The sequence below is a fragment of the Mastacembelus armatus genome, chromosome 21, assembly GCF_900324485.2.
Source record: "Mastacembelus armatus chromosome 21, fMasArm1.2, whole genome shotgun sequence".
Taxonomy (NCBI): Eukaryota; Metazoa; Chordata; class Actinopteri; order Synbranchiformes; family Mastacembelidae; genus Mastacembelus; species Mastacembelus armatus.
The window spans coordinates 9,714,606-9,724,061 of NC_046653.1; the positions used below are offsets into that span (position 1 = coordinate 9,714,606).

General features: G+C 40.6%; 1 long non-coding RNA gene and 1 pseudogene across 1 annotated transcript; both read right to left on the reverse strand.

Annotated features, from left to right (window-relative positions):
- Positions 1-4,178: 4,178 nt before the first annotated feature.
- On the reverse strand, positions 4,179-5,136 carry LOC113122947 (olfactory receptor 6N2-like; annotated as a pseudogene).
- Positions 5,137-7,050: 1,914 nt separating this feature from the next.
- Positions 7,051-7,731, reverse strand: LOC113123865 (uncharacterized). Its single transcript, XR_003294983.1, has 3 exons — positions 7,665-7,731; positions 7,500-7,585; positions 7,051-7,416 (listed from the first exon to the last, which is right to left on the reverse strand). It is a non-coding gene; the product is annotated as an uncharacterized LOC113123865 (long non-coding RNA).
- Between the last annotated feature and the right edge of the window lie 1,725 nt (positions 7,732-9,456).

A 9,456-nucleotide genomic window follows, 5' to 3' on the forward strand; every position in this document is an offset into this window, starting at 1 on the left:
TACAAAAGAATTTCTGCAGCACTCAAGGTTCCTAGAGCACAGTGGCCTCCATAATCCTCAAATGGAAAAAGTTTGTGATGACCAGAACTCTTCCTAGACCTGGCCGTCCAGCCAAACTGAGCAATCGTGGGAGAAGAGCATTGGTGAGAGAGGTAAAGAAGAACCCAAAGATCACTGTGGCTGAGCTCCAGAGATGCAGTAGGGAGATGGGAGAAAGTTCCACAAAGTCAACTATCACTGCAGCCCTCCACCAGTCGGGCCTTTATGGCAGAGTGGCCCAACGGAAGCCTCTCCTCAGTGCAAGACACATGAAAGCCCGCATAGAGTTTGCCAAAAAACACATGAAGGACTCCCAGACTATGAGAAATAAGATTCTCTGGTCTGATGAGACCAAGATTGAACTTTTTGGCGTTAATTCTAAGCAGTATGTGTGGAGAAAACCAGGCATCACCTGCCCAATACAATCCCTACAGTGAAACATGGTGGTGGAAGCATCATGTTGTCGGGGTGTTTTTCAGCTGCAGGGACAGGACGACTGGTTGCAATTGAAGGAAAGATGAATGTGGCCAAGTACAGAGATATCCTGGAAGAAAACCTCTTCCAGAGTGCTCAGGACCTTAGACTGGGCCGAAGGTTCACCTTTCAACAGGACAATGACCCTAAGCACACAGCTAAAATAACAAAGGAGTGGCTTCGGAACAACTCTGTGACCGTTCTTGACTGGCCCAGCCAGAGCCCTGACCTAAACCCAATTGAGCATCTCTGGAGAGACCTGAAAATGGCTGTCCACCAACGTTCACCATCCAACCTGACAGAACTGGAGAGGATCTGCAAGGAAGAATGGCAGAGGATCCTCAAATCCAGGTGTGAAAAACTTGTTGCATCATTCCCAAGAAGACTCATGGCTGTACTAGCTCAAAAGGGTGCTTCTACTCAATACTGAGCACAGGGTCTGAATACTTATGACCATGTGATATTTCAGTTTTTCTTTTTTAATAAATTTGCAAAAATTTCTACATTTCTGTTTTTTTCTGTCAAGATGGGGTGCTGAGTGTAAATTAATGAGAAATAAAATGAACTTTTTTGATTTTGGCAAATGGCTGCAATGACACAAAGAGTGAAAAATATAAAGGGGTCTGAATACTTTTGGTACCCACTGTATATATAGGTGGTCTGCGTCATAAGACCGCCACAGCCAACAAGCGCCACACCTTCAGGAATGTGCTGAGGAGTCATGACAACACCGGCAGCTCTAAGCTCGCTTTCATTGTCAACGCTCAGTGTGCATGACATGCTCCCCAAGTCCAGCATCCCCCTCAAAGAACATTGTCCACTAATCAACACTGGAGCATAAAACAATTAACTTGCTCCACCAACCCTTTGGGACCCCACAATAACTATTTTCCCAGTTAGTGTACTACAGCAGTTAACATAAACAGAATATGGGTCCAATGCATTGGTGAGGGTATCGCTAACATTGCCCATGCTGCCTCTCTCGTTGCACAGGGCTGGCTAGCTTAAAGCCGCACCAGAGATAAGGAGGACTGCATGTGTCAGATTTGTGGTGGCTGTGTGGACATTCATGCCTCACATGTCCACGGTTGAAACAACTGAGGCACAACCTGTATAGTCTACAGTGCGTATTGGTTGTGTGCGCGTTTGAGCTTTACATGATGACGTATGAGTATTTTGACGGCCAGAGAGATGTTTGGGCTGCTAGGGACGTGGAACACAAGGATAACCCCTTGTCAAACATAGCCACCATCTGTCTACTGCTCGAGTCCCGATCTGGGGAACAGGGGACTGTTGGAGACGGAGCTGCAACCTGAACAGTGAGTGATGGAGACGAAACAGCAGATCGCTGCGAGCACACAGAGGCACCAAGTGGGTGACACTGGCAGGTAGATACTGCAGAGGGGACCAACCAGTCCTCCCCTGCAACAGTTTGCAGGGCAGGCTCAGTCATTGCTTGGACTGTCTGTGTAACACAGTCTGTGTAACACAGGGACTAGACAGGCAGGAAAAGGGATCAGGACCAAGACATGGCTCAGTCAAACACACATAATTATGAGACAAAACATTAGACCTCATTTTTCTCATATAACTGTCTAAACGGTCCTGCACCTCTGCCGCAGTCCACTCCTCAGGAGCCTTCAGCTGGAAAGACAAGGCTAAGCTGGGGTCGGGGCAGCCATCGATGAACATCATTACGACCTTGCCGTTGGGATCTTCCACCAGCTTCCCTCGTCCGCGAATACACTCTGCAGCAGCATCGTTGGCTTTATTCAGACGAATCCAATAGTCCATTGCATTTTCCCCTGGTCATCCTCCAGTGCTACAAAAATCTCTCATCGGCAGTTTGGAAAACCTTAGATCACTGAAGTTACTTTTCAGTATGCCAAACACTGCAGTCAATCGCTCATCCCCACTCACTTCAGGTCGGCAGCGCAGTGAGACTTTGACTACGTCTCTGGATATCAGTCAATCTGGACATTAACAGGGCAAACATTTCATCATATGTATCACAATTCACTCGCTGTAAGTAACAACTCATCATATCTTCCCACTCATGGGAAAAGCATCTGTGTGGTCACCCTTAAAGTAAGACAGGGGTTTAGCATCTGACTGTACAACCAGCTTAACCTGAGACATTACAACCACTGGAGAACTGTGTCTGGGGAGATGTAGGTGAAGAGCATGGCGGCTGGGGCATAGCGCTAAAGGTGGATGAAATACTATCCCCAATCTGCTTAGCCACATCAGTAATTAAGCTGCCCAACATCCCACTAGTGACTGGTCTTGTGTATGGATTATCAACATGGTTGTCTACAACCGTGGTGGAGCTAGCCTCTGGTCCTAATGGTAGGAGGATTACTGACTGGTCGGCCATACTGTTACCAATCTCAGGGGCAACTAGCCTCCCTCTACTGAGACAGGATGGAGTAATCTGCTGACCCCTCCCCAACCCAAAAGTCACATTACGAGCAGGCATAACCTAACCTTCTAATCCCTCACTAGACATATCGACTGTGCTCAGTATTACTTAATCACTGCAAAGATCACTGAAGGAAACCAAAAAGGCGTAAAAAGAAGAGGAAAAGAAAAAAAATGGGGAAAAAAGAAATCAATTGTTCACCATAATATTAAACTCAAAGCTACTGAAGCAGAGACAGCTCATTCCCAAAAAAAGATATTAATTAATATTTTCAATGTCCCAAACAACAAAATAAAACAGTCACAGGTCCGACAAACAGTGTTAATTTAGCAAATGGGCCTCCCTCTAGGCCCACTGGGTCTCAGACACTTTTACTGTGTCAAACTCATATTTAACACATGTGCGACATGCTGTGCTGTTTGACAGGTGCTTTATTAATCCTTTTGCTACATGAGCTTCTTTACCTTTCAGTATTGTCGATGTCATCGACTTGGCCATTCCATATTTGAAATGCTAATTCAAACATATGTATGCCACTTTTATACTTGGCAGTGAGTTCTTTTTTAGTTTCAATTGTTCGACTATTTTCCTCTTTTCTTCACTTTTTGCACTGGAAGGATTTTTGGATACTATGTTGATCTTATGATATACTACTCCACTTCCAAAAAAGTTGGGACGCTTTGTAAATTCCTACATAAAAACAGAATGCCATGATTTCCAGATTCTTTACATCTGTATTTTATTCACAACAGCACACAGAAAATATATCAAATGTTTAGACTGAGAAAATGTAAAATATGCTCATTTTGATTTGGTGATTTGTTGATGATGGTAGAAAGAACTAACACATTGGTCCAAAATCTCCAGTAGGTTGTGCCGTTTCTAATAACTGCAATAGTACAGGTATAGTTTAAGAATAAATTTAATGCTTTGTGGATATGTGTACCATTCTATTGATGCAGTATTAACACATTTGAGTTTCAATTGCAGTAGAATAGGGTGATCATACTTTTACAACTATAATCATGTTGTAATCATGATAGGGTCCAAAGAATATCAGTTCTTTTTTATTATTGCTTAAGATTTGGTGTTTTTCTCTACATTTTAATACTATAATAATTATTTTTAGCCACAACCGAAATTCAACAATAGTCTTGTTAATGAGGTATAGAAAAGTAAGAATAGAACAAAAATGAAAAGTTGTTATAACATACACTTTGTTTAGACAGTTATTTCTCCATTGTTACACAGATGAAGCCTTGAGTCTCAATTTAAACCTTTGACCTGCCTTCATGCATAAAGATGTTATTTTACCTCGAATTTTAGTCAGGACCAGCCCATAAATAACAGGGTTGAGTATAGGTGGGATTAACAGAAATTGTATGGCCATGAAATTCTTTACACTCTGTGGCACAGATGCTGATCCATACCTTGAATACATGAGGTCAAAAAGCAAAGCAGCACTGACATTAAACAAACTTAATAAATGTGGCACACATGTCTGTGTAAACTTTCTCCTGCTCTCTCTGGATTTTACAGCTGATTTTACCAGCTGCACATATGAACCTAAAATGAAGAGGACATGGCAACAATAGAAGGAAATAAGAATCAGTCCAACTATGTTGTTTGCTGTTGTTGAACTACAAGCAAGTTTAACAATTGACCAGTTCTCACAGTAGAGTTTCTGAATGTGTGAGCCACATAATTTCAGTGTGGATGTCAACATTACAACCATAGTCTCACAGCAGAAAGGTACAAACCAGGACAAAGTGACTAACACTACAGTCCTTCTCAGAGACATAACAGAGTGATACTCCAGTGGTCGACATATGGCCACATATCTGTCATAAGACATTAGAGCTAAAACAGAAAAGCCAACCATTTGCAGAGGAATATATAACATAGATTTGTAAAAGACATCCTGCATATGATATTACCTGAATATCAGACAGAAGATCTGAAGTGAATTTAGGGTAAAAACCTGCAGTCCCATAAAGTTCATTAATGCACAAGTTACACAAACAAATGTACATTGGTTCATGTAAGTTTTCATCCAGGATTATGGTTAAAATGATGGACACATTTACTACTAAAATGACACAATAGCTTAATAAAGTGAGAGAGAAAAGTGTGACTCTGTAGTTGACTGTTTCATTGAAGCCAGACAGAGAAAATACAATTACACTAGATGTATTGCTCATTTTGTGATAATCCTCAAAAACACAATCATCAAATTGATAAAGTGTTTAGAATAAAGGATATAATGTTTTGAAAAGATTAAAATGTTCATTGTTTGTCAGTTTATGTCCAGTTGACTTAGTCTCACACACAGCTGAGGTGTGAGATTAAATGTTAGAGAAGACACGCCCTCCTTAAATGCAGGTGTGTGACATCATGTCCTGCCTATCTCCTGTTAAGCCAACCTCTGTAACTCAATCCAGTATAAAAATACAGTTAATTATACTGTTGATGCTCTTCACTTGCTTCACAGATTTTTTTTTCTATTAGAAACCTGTTCATGCTCGCAACACAAAAATATTTACTATTGTTGATCACAGGGCCACATAGAGACAAACAACCTCACACACTCACACTCACTCCAATGGGCAATTTAGAGTCACCAATCAACCTAACATGCATGTTTTTGGACTGTAGGAGGAAACTGGAGTACCTGGAGAAACCCCACGCAAGCACAGGGCGAACATGCAAACTCCACACAGAAAGGTCCCTGCTGGGTTTCGAAGCAGGAACATTCTTGCTGTGAGGCAACACTGCTAACCACTGTAATGGAAAAATGAGTTTCAAAGATTGATTATTCTTACTGATTATGATTTTTATTGTTTCTTATTGTATTCTTGGTTTTTCTGGTTTCACAGGTTTTCATTTACAGGTTGATTCAGAGTTCACCAAGGCTTATGTGTTTTTCATAATCATATCTGATGTTTATTTTTTTTCTGACCTAGTATAGTCTGACACTAAGGGACACAGTGTTCTCAAGGATGTTGGTGAGGAGTATCTGGGAGAGAGTTTCCTTAGGACACTAGATGTGAGGAAGGGACAAGTATAAGAGAGTACGCCCAGGATGGAAGGTTAACTGTCGAATGAGAGTTTTAGAATATAGCCTTATTAGGGAATCACTTTGTAGAACAATAGGGAAGTACAGACTTAATTACCTGATTATGTGAATGACTATTTGCATTTACTTTGCATGTCTGTGTAAGTAGTCATTAACAGACTGATGAAGGAGGATCAACACACCAAACCTTTAATGTTAGTTTAAACTGTTGACTGATCATGCACACTTACTCTCTATATAATTTGCTGTTTGTGCTGTTTATTCTCACAGCACAAAACAGTAAATATTTACCACTAATCCCAAGGACATAGGTTTGGTATCAGAGTATTAGAATATTAATTAATTTATAATATATCTAAAAACTGGTAATTATTTCCACTATTTCCAATAGTTGCTATATAAATAACATCCTGTAGCATAATAACTACTCACCATCACCTATCCCAGCTCTCTTTCAGGTGGAAGGCAGGGGTACACCCTGGACAGGTCACCAGTCCATCACAGGGCCACATAGAGACACAGAGACAAAAAAGCATGACACATACACAATGGTCAGCAATGTAATGGTAATTAGCAAGTCTGTGTGACTACCAGTCCTATTTTTCTGCTTCTTGCATTTACCTACCTGTGGCGGGTGGGTAAAATTGATAAATATATATCTGAGGCAATAGGTCAACAACGCCACTCAGGGAAAACCCCAGGAACCCAGAAGAACAATCTTAACCAGATCAAAAAAAAAAAAAAAAAGCCGCGCTAGGGACGGACACAAAAAGGAGAGACGTGATGCCCTAAATACCGAACAAAAACCAATTTTATTTTAATACAATTATTTAAAACACAGTAGGCCTCTGAAATAAAATAGAACTAATGCTAAAATAACCCCAAAACGTTAATGCCTCAAAATATAATAACAGCAAGGATAATTAATAAGCAAACACACCCGCACCAATAGGACACAGGGCACACAACACAACAAACCATGCAAATAAAAAGAAAAGTAAAAACAAAACACACAAACAATGCAAACCCAAATCACAAAACCAACCCAATAAATCGACACAAGAAAACAAAACAAGACCAAACATTTAAATCACACCCACCAAACGAAAAAAAACAAACAAATCAGTAATAAAAATAAAACAAACAATCAACAAGCCCCTTTCCGTCGGGGTGAAAAGAGCACTCCTTTTCACGGAGTACTCCCGAGCACCCCGCCACAGCACACCGTGGAGCGGACCCCCCCCCCCAAAAAAAGAGAACACCAACCACGGCGTTCGCAACAGGGAAGATGGAGTCCAATGGGCCGATTCTGTGGACAATTACAGAAGGAAACAATGCCAAACAAAGCAACGGCCCCTTTCCCAAATTGCAGCCTCCACTCCAGACTGCATTCAGACTCCAGTACCTAAATAATGAATAAAAAAAAAACACCAATATCAATACATTGGAGGAGAACTAATCTAAATACACGCTGTAAACTTTACCTACCGAAATAGGCACAGCGCTTGCAGACAGCAAAAGGAGGAGAAAAAGCCCGCAGCGATCAGCGGCCAGTCTCCGCCGCAACACAGGATCTAAAACAAACAATTTTTTTTTTAAGATCAGCCTAGGCATGAGGCCAAAAACACCCAACAGAACAACGAGCCAACTCACCCCACGGGAGAAGTCCCAAAACTCACGACGCCAGCCAAACTGGAATGCCGAGACACACAAACGTGCTCCAAACAGGAAGCGATGGCCGATTGTGATTTTACAGCTGGACCATGTCAGTAGCTTCTCTCAGTTATAAGTTTTTAAAATAATAGTGGATTGAATGTAAATATTTTAGTGAGGTTATTGAGACAGCTAGCAACTGAAGAAAAAACAACTAGCTGCAGTGTACAATACATGTTTTGGAGGGAAAATACTTGCCCTTATGTCAACTCCATCCATTCATAACTTGTAGCGCATGAGCAGGCTTTGGTCTGCTTATTATTGTATCACTTTCCTATCTATATATTAAACAAAAAAGCCAGTGTGTAGATTTGCACAGCATCTGGTGTGAAACTGAATATTACATAAACTGATGGCCTCAGTAGAGTGCTACTTCTAATGTAGGATAATACAACATTTCTTATGTCATGGAGTTATACTGGAACTTGCTTATGAATATTAGACTATATTCAATTTCTGCCAAAATCCATTATCCTCATCTGACTGACACTTTTCATTTATCTTTCCAGTTAGTCACAGGACCCACACCAGAAAGTCACCATAGGACCCTCAGAGGCTAAAAGGTGGTGACGGAGGAGAGTAGAGGAGGAGGGGAGAGGAAGAAAGGAAGAGGAGGAGAGATGGATGAGAAGGAGGAAAGGAGGAGGTGGTGGAGTAGATGAAGTAGGGGAGAGGAAGGCATTTTTCTTTATTTTGACAGTTGGAAACATTGTAATTCTAATAGCTGGAAATAGTGTAATTATTAGTATGTTAATTATATTTTATATGTTCAATATAAGATGAGTAGCAGTTACTTCTTCATCTATTGTCACCTCCATGTTTAAAAACACATTTGTTCATTAATCAGTAAAAGCATTTTAAAAAAAAAGATTTTTAAAACCTGTTTTGTCCAAACTGTCAAGAATCAGTGAAATTCATTCCAGGAATTATGAAGAATTTGGAAGTAATGAACTGTGATGTACTGGACAGCAGACCACACTTCCCAAGGCAAGGAAGGGGCAGTGCATTGCCAAACCAGTGAAAACTGAGTGTAAGTATAACAAGCATTTATTGTTAAAAAATAACATTTATTACGTTGGAGGTATTACACATCAATATTGTCATATTCAGAGGAGGAAAAGGAAAGTGCAAAAACAACCCATTACTTGAGCAAACATGCCAGAACTGTAAATTGAAAATAGAAAAGCTATCCTTTAAAATTTTAAATAATGTAAATAAATATTCACTGTTATTGAAAAAAGTAATAAAACAACAAAACACCTACATCATGTTTTCTTAATCTTGTGCAAAAGCATCAAAGAATATTTCTTTCTCTTCTGTGATGACAGCCATATGTCTGTGGAGATTCTCAGTCATCCAGGTGAAGTTATCTAGAGGTTGAGTCATGACAAACTGGACTTCTAGTTTTAAGGTCAAAACGTTTCACTACTCATCCAAGTAGCTTCATCAGTCTGAGAGAAAGCTGGTATGGAAACTCCAATTTATCTTTCAGGTTGGTTTCACTCCACCCCTAGTCCTGTAGGCTCATTAGGTGAGCTATGTAAATCAGGTGAGACTGGTTAGACCCACACTCCTGAGTTGGTTTCATACCTTCACACCTGGCCTGAATAGGCTCGTTAGGTAAACAATAGCAGTGAGCTCAGGTCATTAGGATCTAATGTTAGACTCATGTGACCCCTCAGATTTACCAACTGGCTGCAGAGTGGAAGTGGTAAAAGCCTCCCTTAACAGG